The sequence below is a fragment of the Kogia breviceps genome, chromosome 7, assembly GCF_026419965.1.
Source record: "Kogia breviceps isolate mKogBre1 chromosome 7, mKogBre1 haplotype 1, whole genome shotgun sequence".
In the NCBI taxonomy this organism is placed as follows: domain Eukaryota; kingdom Metazoa; phylum Chordata; class Mammalia; order Artiodactyla; family Physeteridae; genus Kogia; species Kogia breviceps.
The window spans coordinates 57007780-57029274 of record NC_081316.1 but is presented as its reverse complement, the minus strand read 5'-3'; the positions used below and the strand labels follow the sequence as shown (position 1 = coordinate 57029274).

The window sequence follows — 21495 nt, the reverse complement described above, 5'->3', positions numbered from 1 at the left end:
TCCCACCCCTCTAGGTGGTCACAAAGCACCCAGGTGATCTCACTGTGCTGTGTGGCTGCTTCCCACTAGCTATCTATTTTACATTTGGTAGTGTATATATGTCCATGCCACTCTCTCACTTCGTCCCAGCTTACCCTTCCCTTCCCCGTGTCCTCATGTCCATTCTCTACATCTGCATCTTTTTTCCTGTCCTGCCCCTAGGTTCTTCAGAACCATTTATTTTTTTAAGATTCCATATATATGTGTCAGCATACGGTATTTGTTTTTCTCTTTCTGACTTACTTCACTATGTATGACAGACTCTAGGTCTGTCCACCTCACTACAAAGAACTCAATTTCATTTCTTTTTATGGCTGAGTAATATTCCATCGTATATATGTGCCACATCTTCTTTATCCACTCATCTGTCGATAGACACTTAGGTTGCTTCCATGTCCTGGCTATTGTAAATAGTGCTGCAATGAACATGGTGGTACATGACTCTTTCTGAATTATGGTTTACTCAGGGTATATGCCCAGTAGTGGGATTGCTGGGTCATATGGTAGTTCTATTTTTAATTTTTTAAGGAACCTCCATACTGTTCACCATAGTGGCTGTATCAATTTATGTTCTCATCAACAGTGCAAAAGGGTTCCCTTTTCTCCACACCCTCTCCAGCATTTATTGTTTATAGATTTTTTTGATGATGGCCTTTCTGACTGGTATGAGGTGATACCTCATTGTAGTTTTGATTTGCATTTCTCTAATGATTAGTGATGTTGAGCATCCTTTCATGTGTTTGTTGGCAATCTGATCTTCTTTGGAGAAATGTCTATTTAGGTCTTCTGCCCATTTTTGGATTGGGTTGTTTGTTTTTTGGATATTGAGCTGCATGAACTGCTTGTAAATTTTGGAGATTAATCCTTTTTCAGTTGCTTCATTTGCAAATATTTTCTCCCATTCTGAGGGTTGTCTTTTCGTCTTGTTTATGGTTTCCTTTGCTGTGCAAAAGCTTTTAAGTTTCATTAAGTCCCATTTGTTCAAGCCTTGGTTAATTTAAGAAAATTGAAATTGTACCAAGTATCTTTTCCGACCACAACACCATGAGAGTAGATATCAATTACAGGAATCAATTTGTAAAAAATACAAACACATGGAGGCTAAACAATACACTACTAAATAACCAAGAGATCACTGAAGAAATCAAAGAGGAAATCAAAAAATACCTAGAAGCAAAGGACAATTAAAGCACAATGACCCCAAACCTATGGGATGCAGCAAAAGCAGTTCTAAGAGGGAAGTTTATAGCAATACAACTGTACCTCAAGAAACAAGAAACAACTCAAATAAACAACCTAACCTTACACTTAAAGCAATTAGAGAAGGAAGAACAAAAGAACCCCAAAGTTAGCAGAAGGAAAGAAATCATAAAGATCAGATCAGAAATAAATGAAAAAGAAATGAAGGAAACAATAGGAAAGATCAATAAAACTAAAAGCTGGTTCTTTGAGAAGATAAACAAAATTGATAAACCATTAGCCAGACTCATCAAGAAATAAAGGGAGAAGACTCAAATCAATAGTTAGAAATGAAAAAGGAGAAGTAGCAACTGACACTGCAGAAATACAAAGGATCATGAGAGATTACTACAAGCAACTCTATGCCAATAAAATGGACAACCTGGAAGAAGCGGACAAATTCTTAGAAAAGCACAACCTTTCAAGGCTGAACCAGGAAGAAATAGAAAATATAAACAGACCAATCACAAGCACTGAAGTTGAGACTATGATTAAAAATCTTCCAACAAACAAAAGCCCAGGACCAGATGGCTTCACAGGCAAATTCTATGAAATATTTAGAGAAGAGCTAACACCTATCCTTCTCAAACTCTTCCAAAATCTAGCAGATGGAGGAATACTCCCTAACTCATTCTATGAGGCCACCATCACCCTGATTCCAAAACCAGACAAAGACGTCACAAAGAAAGAAAACTACAGGCCAATATCACTGATGAACATAGATGCAAAAATCCTCAGCAAAATACTAGCAAACAGAATCCAACAGCATATTAAAAGGATCATACACCATGATCAAGTGGGGTTTATCCCAGGAATGCAAGGATTCTTCAATATATGCAAATCAGTCAATGTGATAAACCAAATGTCTTTTATTTTGAGAAAAGTTCTTTGCCTAGTCCGCTACTATTTATTCTTCAGGGCTCATCTCATGCATACTCAGATTGGATACCTCTTCTAACCTCTCAGCTTTGTTCTCCCTGCACCAGGGCATACACTTATAAAGGCATTTCCCACACTATTGTAAAGCACTGTTTTAAAAATGGCTGTTTCCCTAGCTAGACCATAGGCTCCTTGAAGGCAGCAACCATGGCGAATTAACCACGGTACCCCCTCACTCCGTGCCAACACAGCTCCCATGTGTTGAACTGAGCATGGGAATGCTTTTTATGCCATTTCCACTGGGATTCCAAGGCAAAAATAATCAATTTTGTCAAGCAAAAACATTTATGCTTGCATTTAATGAAACCAAGTAAATATACCAGGAACCTTCTATGTATAAAACGCCCTTGACTAAAGTGGAAAATGAAAATATACTTTCTAGTATATTTCATCTCAAATTCATGAAAAAGGACAATGCAAATAAGGGAGGAATCTGTCTACTGCCACTTAAAGAACACAGTGGTGAATCTTAATTTTGGAATAAAATATGTGATGAAGTTTAATATATGAAAATGACAGTAAATGAATTCTGCTGTGCTCCAATAAACTTGTGTCTTATTGGAAACATCGAGCTGAAATGTCAGCCATAAAAATTACAGAGATATAAGACCGAAGTAATCAGCCGTGGCAGGGCGTTGCCGGGTTTACTGCCATCTGTGGTCAGTGCTGCTTAAATGGGCTGAAAGTCATCAATGTAGCTGGGCATGAAATTACAGAATCCTCATCTCCCCACGTGGAGATGCTCACTGTGATTACAGTTAAATGTCATTTTGAAGTTAGCTTTGCAAAAGATGGAATGGCCATATGTGCTTTGGTTAAACAAAGAAGAAATATAAAGAAAATAGTCTGACCCCATAAACAACAACCTTTAACTACTGGTATTTTTTAATGGATTAATGAACATTTAAAAATACAAAAGTTGTTCCAGAAAAGGCAAATTTATAGACAGAAAATAGATTAGTGGTTGTCTGGGGCTAAGGTCAAAAGTGAAATTAATTGTAAATGGGCACAAGGGATCTCGTTAGGGACATGAACATGTTCTAAAACTGAGTTATGGGGGTGGTTACACCACTGGACAAAGTTACCAAAAATCGCTGAATTATATACTTGAAAGAGGTGAAGTTTATGATATGTAAAATATGCCTCATGAAATTGTTAAAAAAAAGTTCAGGGCAAACTATAAGGCTTTAAAAATATAGCAGAAGATTTTTAAAAAATGATGTGTCATTAAGCACTTGTTATTTTAAATTGTAAATTTCTAAGCTCTTTACCAAACTTTTCATCTGATCCCACATAAGCAGAAAGCATTACCTTTTACAGAAGGCTGGCCACCTGACAATGACATTCATGTTTAGTCACACTTTCCTCTCTGGCCTTAAAATCAGAGGAGTGATTGTTCAGAGGATTCACAAACTGCAGGCTACTAGGACCGAGTTCACTACGATGGGGCATCTACCAAGATGTAGTGATTTTAGTTGCTGACTGGCCTTTGGCAAATTCCTTATATTTGGGCCACAGATGTATTTGAAGCTTTGTGGCATGGGAAAATATTAACAAACAAGCAAAGTAGAAAACAAAATTGAAAAGCATAGATTCAAAGGGAAGGTCATAAACTGTCCCTAAGGAGATATTTGACTCCTTTAACTACCTCTTTGAATATAAACTGATATTTAAATAAAACTACCAGGCCCCAAATTGTGTCTTCAATAAAAATGCTCATATTTAAAATGTTGATTGTCTTTTTGAACTTCTATTTCTTTGAGTCTCTACTCTTCAAATCAGTCTTTAAAATTTACTTGAATATTAAAATACTATTTGTCATTATAGAGAGCAAAAGGAGTAAACTGTTTCTCCAGGCCATCCAGGATGAAGGAGAGGCTGAATTATTCATTAAATTATTCATTTATTGGACTTCCCTGGTGGCGCAGTGGTTAAGAATCCACCTGCCAATGCAGGGGACACAGGTTCAAGCCCTGGTCCAGGAAGATGCCACGTGCCACAGAGCAACTAAGCCCGTAAGCCAAAACTACTGAGCCCGCGTGCCACAACTACTGAAGCCCACGCGCCTAGAGCCCATGCTCCGCAACAAAAAAAGCCACCACAATGAGAAGCCCACGCACTGCAACGAAGAGTAGTGCCTGCTCACTGCAGCTAGAGAAAGCCTGCGAGCAACAACGAAGACCCAATGCAGCGAAAAATAAATAAATAAATTTATAAAAAATTTATTATTCATTTATTGATTTCTTCCACAAGTTTTGACTCTGTGCCTAACATGTGCCAAGTATACTCTAGGACCTAGAGCAAAAGCACTGAATAAAGTGAAAAAAAAATCCCCTCCCTCATTCAGCTTACACTCTCATGATAGGAGTGGGTAGGGAGTAAAAACCAAAATTGTACTGAAAACAGCTACTACTTATTTAGAATTTACTATGTCCAAGGCACTTTGCTAACTGATTTGCATGTGTTATCTCATTTCTTCCTCTTGAAGGCTGTATTATCTCCATTTTGCAGATGAAGACGCTGAGGCTCAGAGAGGTAAAATTCTTTGTCTCCAGACACAAAAACAAGTAAGAGATAGGATTCTCCTCCAGTCTCTCAAAGTTCAAAGTCTGTGCTGTCATATTTTTGGTACATATACTGCCTTATACAAAGGGCCTTGCAAACTATCAGTAGTTGAATAATGACTGCCTTCAGAATTTGCAGATGAGGGCTTCCCTGGTGGCGCAGTGGTTGAGAGTCCGCCTGCCGATGCAGGGGACACTTATTCGTGCCCCGGTCCGGGAAAATCCCACATGCCGCGGAACGGCTGGGCCCGTGAGCCATGGCTGCTGAGCCTGCGCGTCCGGAGCCTGTGCTCCGCAACGGCAGAGGCCACAACAGTGAGAGGCCCGTGTACCGCAAAAGAAAAAAAAAAAAAGAATTTGCAGATGAAAGTACTCTTTAGATATTATAAGAAATAATGGAGATCTGTGCTTAAATTTGAGAATTTTTGATTGAATCATAATCACAAATTGTAAATTATACATAAATATATATTTATAAATGTATTTGTATGTATTGATATACATATACATCTATATATGGATATATATGTATAGATATATACTGTATGTATAAATATAAAATGTATCTCTTACATTCAGGTTAATATAAATACTTAAGAAAGCTAAAAATGAGTGATTTCCTCAGGCTACAGAGTTTCAGTTAATATTTTGTGTCTAAGATGGTAAGTTGAGATTTTGTTTTATACACACTTATAAGATAAAAAGGTCATAGTAAAGAGGGAGGAGATGTGGGAGCATGTGTGTATGTATAACTGATTTAGTTTGTTGTAGAGGGAAAACTAACACACTATTGTAAAACAATTATACTCCAATAAAGATGTTAAAAAAAAAAAAAAAAAGGTCATAGTAATTTGTGTTATTTGTTATATGCCTACAGATGATGGAGGATTTTTCCTTTAAAAACCTTTCAGGAGCTTGTGCTAATATTGATCAAATGAAGTGAAGAACACTAGTTTCTTCTTTTCTCTTCTCATTTTTTTAAATCACCACTTTCCATAAGATATTATTTTAAAAAAGAAATCTCATAGGCAGGAGTATTTTTCCCAAAAATCAACTTCAATTTTCTCTGACCTGATTTTCTCCAATTACTTCTACATTCCTATAACATGACTTATCCACTTCTATCTTGGTTGAATAAATCTTGTCTTTCCCTGATGCTAACACCTTTTAAATCTTTATAGACTAATGACGAGTTCCTATCAATTTTGCTATTTCATCAAGCTGTACTTATGTACTTCTTTTCATATCCCTGTGTAAGTCAGAAGAAATATGAACATAATATAATATGGATAATATGATCTAACTTTTTGTTTTAACAGCCTTACCAAATCTCATAAATATATGAGAGAACATTTCTGTTCTGATAGGTGAGGATTAAAAAGCACAGCTTCCATTGCCAATTGTCGGATGGTTGAATTTCTACACTGAGTGGAGTATTTTTTATATACAATAAATGAGGGTATTTTCAGGTTGAATCATTTGATAGAGTAGTGCCAAAGGTAACAGTCTTAGAATACTTGGCTGACTCTTATTGCCAACTTAGGGCCAGGGAAAATTGTCAGCAAGGGTGTATTCATCATGCCTTAGACTTTCTCAGTAACTTTGTACTCCTGGCTGGAGTCGCCAGTCTCAGTTCCTAAAAAGGATTTTTCTGGTGCTGAGTAGTGTACTTTGAGCTTGTCTCCGACCACTGTCCTATCCTTTTGGCCTCCCAGGCTGGAAAACTCAGTTGCACTGGATTACTCTCTCCCCTTCATTTACAACCCTAGTTGTAAAGTGATATTGGTTCTACTTCTAGCATATTTTCATATTGGTCTTTATCTCACAGTACCCCTTCTATCACCACAGTGTAGCAAAGGACAGTGTCAGAAGACCTGGATTAAATTCAGGCCCCATCACCATATAACTGGGTGCCTTGGTAAGTCCACTTAACTAAGCCTCAATTTCCTCATTCATAAAATGGGAATAATAGTACTTCACAGGATTTTTGTGATATCAGAGATGATGCATATAGAATATGATTATTAAGTAACTTCTTACTCCTCAAGGTCTTTTTTTCTCCAATTCATTCCTTAGGCTTCTATCAAGGTAATCTTGCAAAACACTAATTCAATGATACGATTCAAAAGTCTTACATGACCCACTTTTTTAGCCCCCTCTGCCTCTGCGTACATACTCCATGATATATTCATTCTGGGTTACTCAGCCTTTCTCAATCATGTCATGTTATGTTATTTCACTAGGCATTTACATATGGTTCTCCTCATCCTAGAATGCCTTCCTCCCATCTCCTATTTCTTGTCATAGTTATAACCTTCATTCTGCAGTACCCACCATGAATTACCAGCCTTCACTGGAAAATAAAAGTTTAGAGGGTTCATTTCATAATAAGCTTGAAATAAATCAAGAATGTCATGCGGATATAAAAACTAGTCTTGGGCTACATTGATAATGGCAGCAGCAAGAGCAGGGAAGAGAACAGTCACTCTATTTTTTTACTACACTAATCAAGCCACACTAGGAGTATCATTTTGAATTTGGAAACCACATTTAAAAAAGACAGAGACAAAGTGAAGTGCTCGATCCAAAAGGACCAGGATGATGACTGGTTTTAAATCATGCAACAGAAGGGGCTATGGAAGGCACTGGCGACATTTAACTTGGAGCAGAGAAGGCTCTAAACAAATTATAAACATGTGCAGTCCCCTCATATGGAATGGGCAGCGTACTTCCACTGTGTGGCCTCAATGGGTAGCACTGAAACCAACAGGTAAAGTTATAGAGTCAAACAGGAACTCATCCCAAAGAAGCCCTTTTTAATCATCAGGAGTTTGGAAGGCAGATTGGATTGTGTGAAGAGATTGAGTTTCTGGCCCCCAGTAATAATAAAGCAGGGTCTGGGGGACTAGAAGAGACATTGAAGAAGGTCTTACAGCTCCAAATAGGTAGTTTCATGAGATGAGCTGTGATCTTAGCTGCTATGACTCAAGAGCCTCATCTTCCATGAGACTTTTTCTTGCCTTGTCAGTCAGGGTGATTCATGTACATTTCTTATGTTCCTTTGCACTTGTGACCATTATCATAGTACTTTCCACATAACAAATTGCATCTCTGCTTCACCCACTATAATGTAAGCTATTTCTGGATGGGAAATGTGTCATCTGCTTCTTGTTCCTCATAGTGCTAACCACTGCTCCTTTCACACAGAGGATACTCAATAAAGGGGACTGATTTAATTTTATGCCCATGGGCAACTCATTCATCCTTTTAATGAGTTTCCTTAGCAGGAAACAAGAGTTTTAAATTTGATGATCTAGCAGTAAACATGAGTTTTAAATTTGATGATCTCTATAGTAAACTTTCTAATAATTAAAAAACATGATTACTTTCTAATAATTAAAAAATATGAAAACCAATCTAAAAATTGACTTTTGAAATGAGTTGGAAAGAGCCCATTGGATCCTTTTTATATGGAGAATGTTTGGAGGTGGAGATGCATACGGCTTCACCTGATGTTAAATACTCTGTTGTTCCTCACTCCCTCTCTGGGTAAGAATTTCATAGAAGAAAGTTGTTATGGTTTTATCAATAGTATTCATTGATTCTCAGTCTCAGAAAATGTTTCTGGTGGAAGTAAAGTCCATTTTATGCATATATTGATTGTTTCATTGAAATAGATTGTAAACCCGTGCAATTCGTCTGAAGAGGTTCTGTTGCTAGCACTGCTCCTTATTGGAAAGTGCAGGCTTAGGCAAACTGGCAACATCAGCATCTAGCCTTCTTATAATACTTCCTAAGTCATCTATATTGTTACTTCAGAGTGTTGTCGCTTTACATTTGCAACCAATCCACATCTTAAAAGAAATGTTCCTTGATAATGGCCAAAAATTAGAAGCAAACTAAATCTCCTGTATTAAGAGAACAGCTAAGCACATTACTATGGATTGTATTATTGATATATTATGCAATCATTAAAAATTAGTGTTACAGGGGCTGCCTTGGTGGTGCAGTGATTGAGGGTCCGCCTGCCGATGCAGGGGACACGGGTTCGTGCCCCGGTCCGGGAAGATCCCACATGCCGCGGAGCGGCTGGGCCCGTGAGCCATGGCCGCTGAACCTGCGTGTCCGGAGCCTGTGCTCCGCAACGGGAGAGGCCCCAACAGTGAGAGGCCCGCGTACCGCAAAAAAAAAAAAAAAAAAATTAATGTTACGTACATGATGTGGCAGTTTGAAAAAAAATGCTTATGATGTAAAAAACGAAGTAGGGGATATAAAATTGTATGAATACTTATGAGTTCAGCAGCTGCCAGAATGATTTTATAAAAAATCAGATCTGATCATAAAATTCTTGGGAGACAATTCTCTGAGTCCCCTGCATTTCTACACATCTTGCAAACAGAAATACTGATTTCCTTTGTTCTGGACTGTCTTTTCAGGGATATTTGTATAGTGAACAGCCTTGAAAGATACAGTGTCTCTCTCGGGAGCAATGAGTAAGTTTGTTTACTGTCCAGCATAATAATGTTCTTCTCTGAGGCACAGCCCAGGCAGGCTTACACTCATTGTAAAAGAGTCAGTTTCCCCTGGCTTGGGCTTTCTCTCCTGTAATGGAACCCACTGCGTGTGTGGGCATCGCATGGCCTCCCTTGTTTTGTTCTGTGGAAACTGAGACTCAGGGAACTAGTGAAAATGCTGATACTCTGGCTACAACTATTAGTATGACGCTATGAAGTTTCTTATCCAGGAATCTCAGATCCTCTGCCAGTATCCATGACAGCACAGCAGGATAACTTGCTAGCTTGCAGGTAAGAAACAAAATCTCAGATGCTTCACAGTTCTCAACATTCATTCCCTTGCTTAAACCTGCTTTCAGTGACGTCCCATGTACATTTAGGGTAAAATTGCTAAGAACAACATCAGCAACAATAATGGCTAATGTGGAACGAGTACTAAACATTGTGCCAAGCATGTGACTTATCATATAATCCTCAAAACCACCCTAAGGGGTAAATATAATTGGTATCACCACTTAAGAGGTAAGGAAGCTGAGGCAGAGGCTCAGTTTTTCACAAGAACCCCGGGTCACCACACAGCCTAGTCCATCTGTGAAGCAATTTCCCTCATTCTGGATCTCATTCTTACCCATCCTTTGGGTCTCTGCTTAACCAGAACTTCCTTAGAAAAGCCTTCCCTTGGTCTACCCTTAAGTCTTATCTCCTCATGGAATTCTGCTCTTTTCCTTGGTAGCACTTCCTACAGTTTATTGATTAATTGGGGGACCCTGTAATTGCTTATATATATTGCTTATATACCCTCTGTCTTCCACCCTACATAGACCCCTGGGCGTAGGGATGTTTACCTTGTCTTCCAAAGTTTTGAGCATGACAAGTGCTCATCGTATATGCTGAATGAATAAATGGATCAGTGATTTGTAAATGCTAAGGGACTGCAGATAACCTCAAATTCTACTTGTATGGCACAAGTTTTATTATTTCCATAATAATCTGCAATATAGCTATTTTGCCATTAATGTGAAAACAGTAAATTTATATTATTCAAATAAATAAAACCCAAAGGCTTTGTCCTCGTGAGAAATTTCAGAGGCATTTTCAGAGTCTGTGGACTGCAGGTAGAATTGCAGGAAACAGAAAGTGTGGAGTGGGGAATAAAGAATGTAGTAGGCAAGCAGACATGTTGATCATGGATGTTCCTGGTCACTACATTTTATGGACCACTTATTCAGAACTGCATCATTTGAAATATTTTATCCTCATTGATTGTTAAGCATTTCTACTCACTAAATGTCCAAAATGCCCTATTGAGCTTTCATTATCAGCTTTTGAGGTGTTGTTGCTTTTCACATTTTAATGGTCTAATTCATCTTTGCCAGAAGCCATTTGTACATAATCAACATTGTCATGCATCTGTATGATAGATAGCGTGGGCCCAATAAATTCCGATATGCAAATTTCCCTCTTCATGAAGCAATTTTAATAAAATTATATTGTTTTGCACTTTGAGAGCACACAAAATAGGAATTGGAAATAGTTTCAGGAATAGCTGTGTTTTGTTAGAAGTCAGTTAAAGTTTCCAGGTTGCTAATGGGAAGGCTGCCATATAAGATGACAATATTTGATAAAGACGTCTCATGTGCACAATTTGGGAGAGAGAGGAGTAGAGGAAAAATACAATAGAACCGCTTACAGTATTGAAGAGGGGGTGAGTTTGTAAAAAAAAGTTGAACATTCATTTATTCATTCATTCAGAAATACTATTGGCATTTACTTTTGGAGAGGGTAGTGTGGTGTGGGTAGAACACAGATGATAAAAACAATGGCGGCCTTGTATTAGATGCTTACTGTGTAGGCAAAACGAAACCTTTACATGTAGCCACTTTATCCTCCAGACAGTTTTAGAGGTGTTTAGAGTTTTAGATGTTGCTTTCCCCATTTTGCCCATGAAACTCATGAAGGTTAAGTCCAACGTCATTGGGTCAATGAGCAGAGATGCTGTAACAAACAAACCCAAACCAACTTAACCAAACTCAAACTAGCCACCTCCACACCCCCACAAAAAAATCCCCGTTCAATCTGGCTGCGAAATTTAACCACACAAAAGGGGCTCATCACTCCTACCAGGGATTTTAGAGTCCAGTGGAGACATAAGATGAGCAAATAACTGCATATATGAGATAGAGAATTAAAAGTGAGATAGCAGAGGTACAGAAAAAAAGCTATGAAATTGCCAGGACGGAAGAGCTTGTTCCCCTCAAGGTCTGCAGAGGAAGAAGCAGAAAAAGCTACATAGAGGAGATGGCATTTAAAGATCTTGGACTGAGATTTTAGATGCAGAGATTGTGAGAGAACATTTAGTGTGGGAGAAACAAGGCATGAAAAGATAGTGGGAGGATTATTCTAGAAGAGAAGTAGAAAATATAGTCATTCACCAAACACCTACTACATCCTAGACACTTTGGAATAAAATATGAATAAAATATACTGAGGGATAAAGGGAAGCAAGCATATTATAATTTAGTGTGAGAACAGAAGTATATACAAGATGCAAAAGTAATGGGGGATAGAATAGAGAATGTGTGATCATGGGGTCTCTCTTTGGTTCACACTGAATTAATTAAGATGATAGCTGCCCTGAAGTGGATAAGAATTACTTCTAAATACTCAGATACCCTCCTAAGCTTCAGTATTCTTGTTTTTTAATTCTCAAAATGAAAAATAAAATAAAAGCACCTATTTCATAGGATGCTTGTGAGGATCAAATGGGCAAACACATAAAACATATTTAGTATAGTGCTGGCCCATTACAAGTGCTTGATAATGATCAGTTTTTAATATTATCGTCATTGCCTGCAATTACTGATAAAAGGAAGAAAGTCATGATCCAGAGCAGTGATAAGAAGATCACAAGCAAGTTTTGAATTCCTTCCTGACTTTTAAGGTCCTCCATAGTTCCAGCCTGTGGCTTCAGACTTGTCTGCTACTGCCATTCACATACCCTAATCTCTAAGCCCACCTACACAACTGCTGCTAGCATCTCCACTCTTATGTTCCCAAGGCACCTGGACTTGCCTGCATGATGGCAACTGTCAGATTAGATTATATTGATCTCTTTATAAGCAAGTTTACTGATACTTAAAGCATGGCTCAAGTAGCAGCAGCACCGGCATCTTCCTGGAGCTTGTTGGAAATGGTGATTCTTATGCCGTTAAAGTTTGAGAAACATTAAAGCTTGAGAAGTGTGGTCTAGAGTATGAATTCTCTGAGGTCAGGAAACATAGGTTTTCATCTATATATCTGAAATTCTGTTAACATCTGGCAGAGTAGCATTTCCTAACTTATCATTTAGTGAATGTATGAATAAGTGAATGAGTTCAAACATGCTTTCTTATCTCCACTCCTTTTATTCAAGTCATTTCACCCTTTTGATTTTTTTCCATCAGCCTTGGACACCACACCTTTGTCTTCCTACTAAGTTAACCCTCCCACGTGAACTTCTCCAATCTCCTAACCACTTGTGAGCTCTCTCTCTCTCCTCAGAGCCTCCCATAGCACTCTCCCTCGATTATATGTCTGTCCCTTCTCTCTCTCTCCACACATGCTCATATGAACACACATACCGCTTCATACTCATTCTTAGAATTTGTCCTGGAGGTCAAAGATAGTGTCCTTCTTCAAGGTTCCATAATAATCTAACTGAGCCATTCCTAGCACACTAAAAACAGATTTGCTCAACAAACATTCGTTGGATTGACGATTACTGCACATGACTGACCGTTGGGAGTTGGCCATTAGCCAGAGGAAGGAACCCAATATGCAGCTTCTCAGCCTTTGCAGACTTTGCTTTCTTGCCTCACCTGAGTTATCAACATAAAGGAACTAAAGGAAATATAGGGTTTTATGTCATACAATATTCAAGAGATTCCAGAGTAGAGTACTAGAATGACAATTGGAGTAAAAATAAGATATTTCTTCCAGTAGGACATCTATTACTGCGTTGTTACACAACCTTAGGCAAGCCATTTTCCCTTTTCTGGGACTATTTTCCCATTTATACAGTGAGGAGTACTGAAACCCAATTTCTGGGACTCCTTTCAGTGCTAAGCCTCTATGATTCTATTCAGCTGCAAGGTGCTCAAGAACAGTAATTAATCAGAGGAATGAGGATAATAAATCCTGGCAGTCAGCTGAGTACCATCCCAAGCCAGACTGTAGCACTAAGATTGACAGTGTGAGCAATTATCCAAGGCCTTGCTTACTTTCATTATCGTGAGGAGAAAGAAAGCACAGTCCTTTGGGGGAAAGCTACGAGATCACATTATGGGGAAGTAAAAAGTGAGAAGAGAATTTCCCTAAATTGTTTGCTGTAAAACAAAGAAAAGTTTAACCAGCTTTTCAAATTGACTAATGTCAATTTCAAATTTAAGATGAACAGAAACAAGGAAATAAATATTTCAGCAAGGAGAGACTTAGGCTGGGCCAACTCAGAAATTACAGGGATCATTAATTGTTATGTTTCATCAAAAGATTCCTAGTTAAGGGAAAAGGACTTTGATCCCCGGGGATAATATTGCCCAAGCTTTTTAATATATCACAGGTTTATCTTTTAGTCTAACCTTCCTCTGAAACATTTGATACAGGTCAATACCATGAAAACCTGGGAAGACTCTTCCTCTGTTCCAGGGAAGCAAACTCAATGTCTCCATGTACTGTTTGTGCCCTAGAAAATGATCCACGGGATATTCTAATTAAATTTGCTGTCTGAAGATGAGGGAGATGTGACTGATTATGCTAGGCTCTAAAAACAGGACAAAGAACGTTATCTGAGTCCTTTGTTAGTCATTAAATTAAATGAACAGCTTAGTAATAAACACAACAGAGTAAGTCAACTGAGTGAAGTGGAATGCAGGCTACATTGAGAAGTTGGACTGAAAAGGTGTCGAACCTACAGAATTGCAGCTGTTGAGCATTGCAATGGACGTTTGAGAACTTAATGTGCATTGCAAAAGGGCACACACGCTATTCTGTCACACAAGAAGAGGAATCTGGATCTAAGGCAGAAGAATTTTAGAGTTGTCAAAGTGACACACCACCTCGTCAAAGCTGACAACTCTGGAACTAAGAAAATGTTTGGTTAATGGTTAGCCAGTGTTTTCACTAAGGTTTAACTTTTCTACTACTGAAGGGGTTAAAGTCCTATGAGATATTAACATCAAGTCAACAGGTCCTGGAAACATCATGGGGAACTTGTTTTCTTTGTTGTTTCAATTTGTGCTACCAAAAAATCATTCAGGAGAAAAGTACAATGATTTTAACTTAAAGCAAAATCTGGTTTTCATACAGATACTTAGATAATACACTTCAGTTGCTGTTGATCTTCTGGCTGGCTATCACTGCAGCAATGATTACTGAAAAAACATTGAATATTTGAGTCCCTACTATGTGTTTACCACTATTCTAGGGTTTGGGAAATATCAAAATATTAATATCAAGGGCCTCTATATTAAAGAAGTATACAATATAGTTAGTGAGGCAAGACTACAGAATGAATGATTTGTGAATAACACAAGGCAATCTTTAATCAAGTGATGGTAATTTGACCTACAGTGGGGAAAACATGATATAACTTCAGAGAAGGCATATAGGTGGGAGTTTTCAGGGAAGGATTCATGGAAGTGGTAAATATCTGAGCTAGATTTTGGTATGGCAGTAGAATCTGGAAAATCAGAGAAGGATGGAGAAGGCCCAGTTTAGGATGGGCTGAGGTACAGAACAAAGGAGCAGGGGAATGAAAGTGACACCAGAGAAACCTGCCTGAATTGAGAGTTGATTAATGATAATTCAAAACAAATATGCAGGCTTAGTGTTAAAAAAAGAATTCTCTTATAATTCTGTATTGCTTTTACCATGGTTATTTTTTCTCCAGGTTATAGCTTCCTATTAGCAGAATTAAGAGGCTAAACCTATAATTTTCTACCCTCAGCACCTTGTCTTAGATTGAATGTTTTTGTGAACTAAGGTTCTTCTCTTCCATTTTTTTTTTAATGTGTGGGATTTTTCCTTTGTATTTCAGACCAGCTCTTCTGTATACACAGTGTTAATGGGTGACATTTAAGAATGCTGGTTTTACAGCACAATTATCCACTCCATGTGTTACTGCTGGCCTCTGTTGCCACTGTAATTCTCAAGTCTACTTTCCAACATGTGAACCTCATAATGTTTAATAATATAGAGCTATTAAATCACTTTACTTTTCTATCTAGAAGGATAAAGCCACACAAAAAAATGTTCTCTCATAAGGCAAGCATTGTGTAATGAATCAACTAAAATACCAAAGGATGAACTTAGAGCAAAAAACCTTAGAGAATAAAAGGGAAAAGCAAAAGGTTTCTTTGGGCTGTACAATTCTAATATGTGTTTCCTTATTTTGGGCTTTAAAAGTTTTATAGACAACTTGTTAATTTCTACCCCAAAGGTTATAATATGAGCAGTTTAGAGCATTGGAAAGAATTATTAAAATAGCAACAAATAAAGCACAAAAGCAAAAATGACAATCATATTTTGCATTCATATAATGTCACTTGCTGGGGGGCTGACGACAGATCAAGGCAGTTATGTATCACAACTATAATAAAAAAGAAAAAATATTGGAAAAACGAAAACCGTCATTTAACTATGGGAATTTGTATTTCTTTTTTGTTTTCGGCCATGCCACATGGCATGTAGGATCATAGTTCCCTGACCAGGGATCGAACCCGCACCCCCTGCAGTGGAAGCATGGAGTCTTAACCACTGGACCACCAGGGAAGTCCCTAACTATGTAAACTTTACTTTGTTAAACTGAGAGATGTGAAAAGTTGTCAATGACATAGCACAAAACCCAAAAAGGTATATTAAAGTAACATTATTGATGATGACTTATATGTACAGCAATTACCAGATTTATGACTGAGTTGTGTTTAAGATCTATCTTATTTAGGCATTCAATGTGTCTGGCTTATGAACTACAAAGCCTAGCTCTAAGGGCTTTTGCAAAGGGAGAGTCCACAGTCAAAACTGTAGGCCAGAACCAACCAGATGTCCAAACACAGTGCTTGCCAGAGGTTGTGGATGGGAGTACCGAACAAAGGCACAACAAAGAGAGTGCTCCCTGATTTGAGAGGGTGGGTGTTTGGGAGCTGTGTCAACAGCACACAGTGACAAGAGCAATTTAAATACACAATTCTGGAGACAAGCCCACCTCTTAATTTTTCAAATTAAGGCTATGAATACAATAGTTACTATCTATTATCACCATAATTTCATAAAATAAAATATATTTGACACCGAAGTTAGAAGGAGATCATAATCTCAGGAAGGATTCTTTCTAAGGAAGGACAGAGGGCAATCTAACATTGATGTATGTATATGTATCTTGCAAAGTCCTTCTTTTCCCTCATCTTGCCCCAGACCAGTAGAAGTTTGGCCGTGAACCATCACCAGTCTATGAACTTGAATTTGGGAAAACACTGACTTAAAGCACACCCAGAAGTGCTGGAATTATGTAGAATAGAATGTTTTATAGTATGTGGCTTTGTCAATGGTTGGGGTAGAGCTTAACAAGGCAATTTAAATAGTGGAAAGAATAAGATAGGGAGGGCTATGGTTATATTCAAGAAAACCTCTCTATTTCATTTCAAATTAAGTGTAATCACTGACCCCCATTAGTTAATATCCTGCAGACTTCTGAGCATCACTCTGTGTGTGTGTGTGTGTGTGTACATTCCGTAACTTCTCTCCCATTTTAATCATGCTAATAAATTCCTTCTTGATATCCTCTCAGCATATGCCCTCTATTACAGCACCTATTCTATGGGATTCTAATTGTTTTCCTTCTGCTGTGGTCTCTTCTATTAGAACGAGTCTCTTTGGGAAAGGGCTACATCTAATTTGTCTTTGTATTCCCAATGCAGAGCACAGTGTCTGTCACAGGCTCACTAAGTATAGAGGTCACTACATATTTATTGGAATACATTTATAATAATTTAAATAATTCTTATTGTCTTTTAAAAAATCATTAATATTTGCCAGGTACATTGCTGGGCACCAGGGATAGAAGAAATGATTAAAACACAGTTCCCAAGCTCAAGAGGTTCAGTGTAGTTGATGAGATAGAAAAGGCAAACAAATAACAATAATAATACAGTAGGCTAAGTTCTATAACTTTAGAAGGATGGACGAGGGCCTCCCTTCCAGGGTGAAAGCATCAGGGAGGGGTTTCTAGTGGTACCCCAGAAGTCACACTACCTGGGCTTACTAGCAGCTACCTAGGTGAAGAGATCTGTGAGTGGGGGCTGGCACTGAGACGGACGAGTAGATTCTATGTCTACTTGTTTAGAGAGGAGGCATTTAAGAATGGGAGACACTGGAGCAAAAACTTGTAAGTAAGGGACACAGTGTTTTTCCCTGGGAACTACAAGGAGAACTGCTTTGAATGAAAGGCAGGTGACGGCAGGAGGGCAGAGGATTAGTTACGGCAGAGACAAAAATCAGATGCGTATTTTAGAAGGCTCTAGGTGTGCTATAATGTGAAGAATGAATTGAAGGTACGTAGAGCTTTTGGTGGAGAGCAGTTGGTAAGTGTTTCAGATGGGCAATGATTCTAGCCAAATCTAGGGTGGATATAATGTGGAAAGACTGCAGAGGAATTATTCCAGAGATGTTAAAGACATATGGATTGGTAGGACACTTAGATATCAACTTAAGGTGAATCAGTAGAGGGAATCCAGGAAAACATCTTAGTGTCGTAACCATAGAAGTACTAAGCTTACTGTGTGGCAGGCATTTTTCACATATAAATTCAATCCTCATAAAGACTCTGTGAGATGGATACTTTTATTATTTCCATATTATGGGTAAGGAAATGAAGGCACAGAGAGATCACACAGGTACTAAGAAGTAGAGCTGGAATTTGAACCCAAGTACGTGCTCCTAAATACTAAACCATACTATTATTGGTCATTAAGACAGTGGATATAACCGGAGACAACAATCTGAAAGGTAAAATGATGAGTGTGCTTTCTGATGTGTCTTAGGGCATTTGAGGAAAGATGTCCAGTAGGAATCTACATGTATGAGTCTGGAGTCAAGGAAAGATCTGGTTGCAGATATAGAGATGGGAGACATAAGCACATAGCTGGGAAACAAATCCGTGGACATCGATGCCTTCTACTAGCGAGGGTGAGCAGAGGAGAAAGAGAAGGCATCACTGAGTGAAATGGACAAAAGGGATGAGGAGAAGAGGAGATGTCTACGGAGATGGGGAAGAGAAAGTCGAAGTTGCAAGGAGAATCATGAGCCTAGAAGAGGGATTATGGAAGTTAAAAAAAAAAAAAGGTTTCAGGAAGGCGCAAGCAACAGAGGCAAGTGTACAGAAAGATAAAATTTGATAAGGACTAAGAAGTTTCCACTGAATTTAGAAGCAAAGACTCTTGGTGACTTTGGTGAAAACAATTTCAATGGAGAGCTCGGGGTGGCTCTGAAGAGTGAACAGGATAAAAGGAAGGGAGAGAGTGTAGACAATTTTTCTAGTTGGGAAGGAGAGTTTTAAGGATGATTTTTATATAATGGGATGGCAATTGTTGTATAATAAAAGCAAATGGAACTGGATTTAAAGCTCAGCTCTGCCAGCTATTAGTTTTATCAGTAAAGTAAGGATAAATATATCTACTTTATAGATGTATTGTGAGGAGTAGTGATTATGTTTGTAGAACACCTAACAAAAAGTTGGTACTTAGTGAATGAGAGCTATAGTCTTATTAAAAATATGAAAATCTGAAGACCTCTAAATCCTCTGAATAATTAACTATTTGAATAATCTGTCAGAGAGTAGAAAAATCACCTAGGCTTTTAAATCAGTTTTTAAAATTATTTTTATCTGAATATTTTATGTCATAAGGACATAATCTTAGCTTTGTTACTATATGAATTATTTAACTTTTAAATGGAAAATTTTAACAGCATTATTGAGTTATAATTCATATACCATAAATTCACTCATTTAAAGTACATCATTCAGTGGCTTTTAGTATACTAACAGAGTTGTGCAATCCTCATTAAAATCTAATTTTAAAAGATTTTCATAACCCCCCTGAAGGAACCCCATACCCATCGTCAGTCACTCTCAGTTCCCGCCACCTCCCTATCTAGCCCTAGGCATTCACTAATTTACTTTCTGACTCTATAGATTTGCCTATTGTGGACACTTCATATAAATGGAATCATATACTATGTGGTCCTTGGTGACTGGCTTTTTTCACTCAGCATGTTTTTCAAGGTTCTTACATGATGTAGCATGCATTAGTACTTCATTCCTTTTCCTGGCTGAGTAATATTACATAGTATGGATATACCACATGATATTTATCCATTCGTCGGTTGATGGATACTTGGATTATTTCCACCTTTTGGCTATTATGAATAATGCTACTATGAACATTTGTGTACGTCTTGTATGGAGATATGTTTTCATTTCTCTTGGGTTTAGGTCTACCAGAGGAATTGCTGAGTCTAAATGGGGGATTCTTAAATTTAGTTCTTACTAATAAAACTTAAACATACTTATTATAAACAATGAAAATAATTAAAAATTGTATAAAGTAAAACATAATTTCTTTCCCTCATCAAATCATACTCATCTGAGGTAAACACTGCTATCCTGAAGTAACATTTCTGCTTCCTTCCAGTCTTGGTCTATGATATGTAACCTTCCGTAGCATGATACATTCTAAAAGATTGTGTTTAGTTTAAATTACTAACTGGCATGGGAGAAAAAGCACTGGCACCTGACATCTCTGACCCCAGACTTATATCTGCCACAGTCCTATGACTGTGTGATCTTGTTTAAGTTTCTTAATTTTGCTGGACTTATTTTCTCAATTTTTTAAACAAGTGTTGGGATGCAATCTTCTCTAACCCCTTCTGATCAAGCATTCTCTGATTAAATGATACTTAGGGCCCTCAGGATATACTATTAGCTTTAGGCTTATCTGCAACATGTATTTCTTTCTGTTCCTTTTCCCTTATAGTTGGAACTATACAGAACTTTTTCTTTGTAGAATGAACATTAGAGAAAGGGAATGGCAATTACCCTCACCTTGCCAAGCACTGACATTTACTTAGCATGCTGAGCAAACTTGCAGAGTGACTGGTGCTGCAAATAAAGTCCTTTTGCATGTCTTAATCTGTTCCTTTTCAATCTTCTAAGTTTGTTGAATTGATTTTTGTTTTATTACCCTTCACAGTGTCAGTCAGAGTTGCTGAGAGGTTTGCTTGCTCTGGACCTTGATCCCACCTTTGAAAGCCTAGCAGTGCACATTACAATGACCTAACCCTCTAAGACATGTTGGAGGAATCCACGTATGACATGACTTCTCCAGAGCATCTGGCATTGACACATGTAGAATACAAATAAAACAGACTTTAACAAAAAGTAGACATCACCTGTTACAATGCCCAGTAGATAGGATGAAGAAAGTCTCTTTCTGTGACCTAACTCAGAAATCTCAGAGAAAACAGTATGTATCACCTCCCAAGATAATAAGGGTGAACTATGGCCCAGAGAGGATTCCTCTCAAACACCTACTCTTCCATGCATTGCCTTCAGACAGGAGAAGAGCTTCCACTAAATGTAAACCCATCCTTTGGGCTGTGAGTCTGTTTCAGGTGGACACCTACCATTTGTCATTCCATTGAGTGTCACTATGTGCTCGTGTCACATGGACAACATATAGCATTGTTCCTACCCATAAAGAGGTGACAGAGAGTTACCCTGTTTTCATTTATACAGAATTATAACTAGTGGAAAATTTGCAAATAGACTTGGTTTGTTCTTGACATTCACTATTCCCCTGGGTATCATGGGATGGAAGTGTATGAAGAACTAAAGATTGTTTGCTAGCTCCCTCAGTAGTTAACTTTGGACCTAAAAATAAAAAAGGAAGGGTCTAAATATTGTGACAACTTAAGATGGCAAATGTGGGGTTAGAAAGAGCCTGAATCTTGAGTGAATTCAGCAAGTGTTAATTTCCACTTGCTGACCTAAGGAAACAGAGAGGGGGGTCTTGTGACATTCCGTGAGAGAGGTCTCATTGAGGGGTACAGCAAGAACATGGGATACATTAGGAGGCCTTTTAGAGAGAAGGGAGAGAAGAAACCAACAC

General features: G+C 38.0%; 1 protein-coding gene across 39 annotated transcripts in view; it reads right to left on the bottom strand.

The window, feature by feature from the left end:
- The window catches only part of DLG2 (discs large MAGUK scaffold protein 2), a 2077851-nt gene that overhangs the window by 457050 nt on the left and 1599306 nt on the right, over nucleotides 1–21495 (bottom strand). The gene's annotated exons all lie outside the window — the stretch shown is intronic.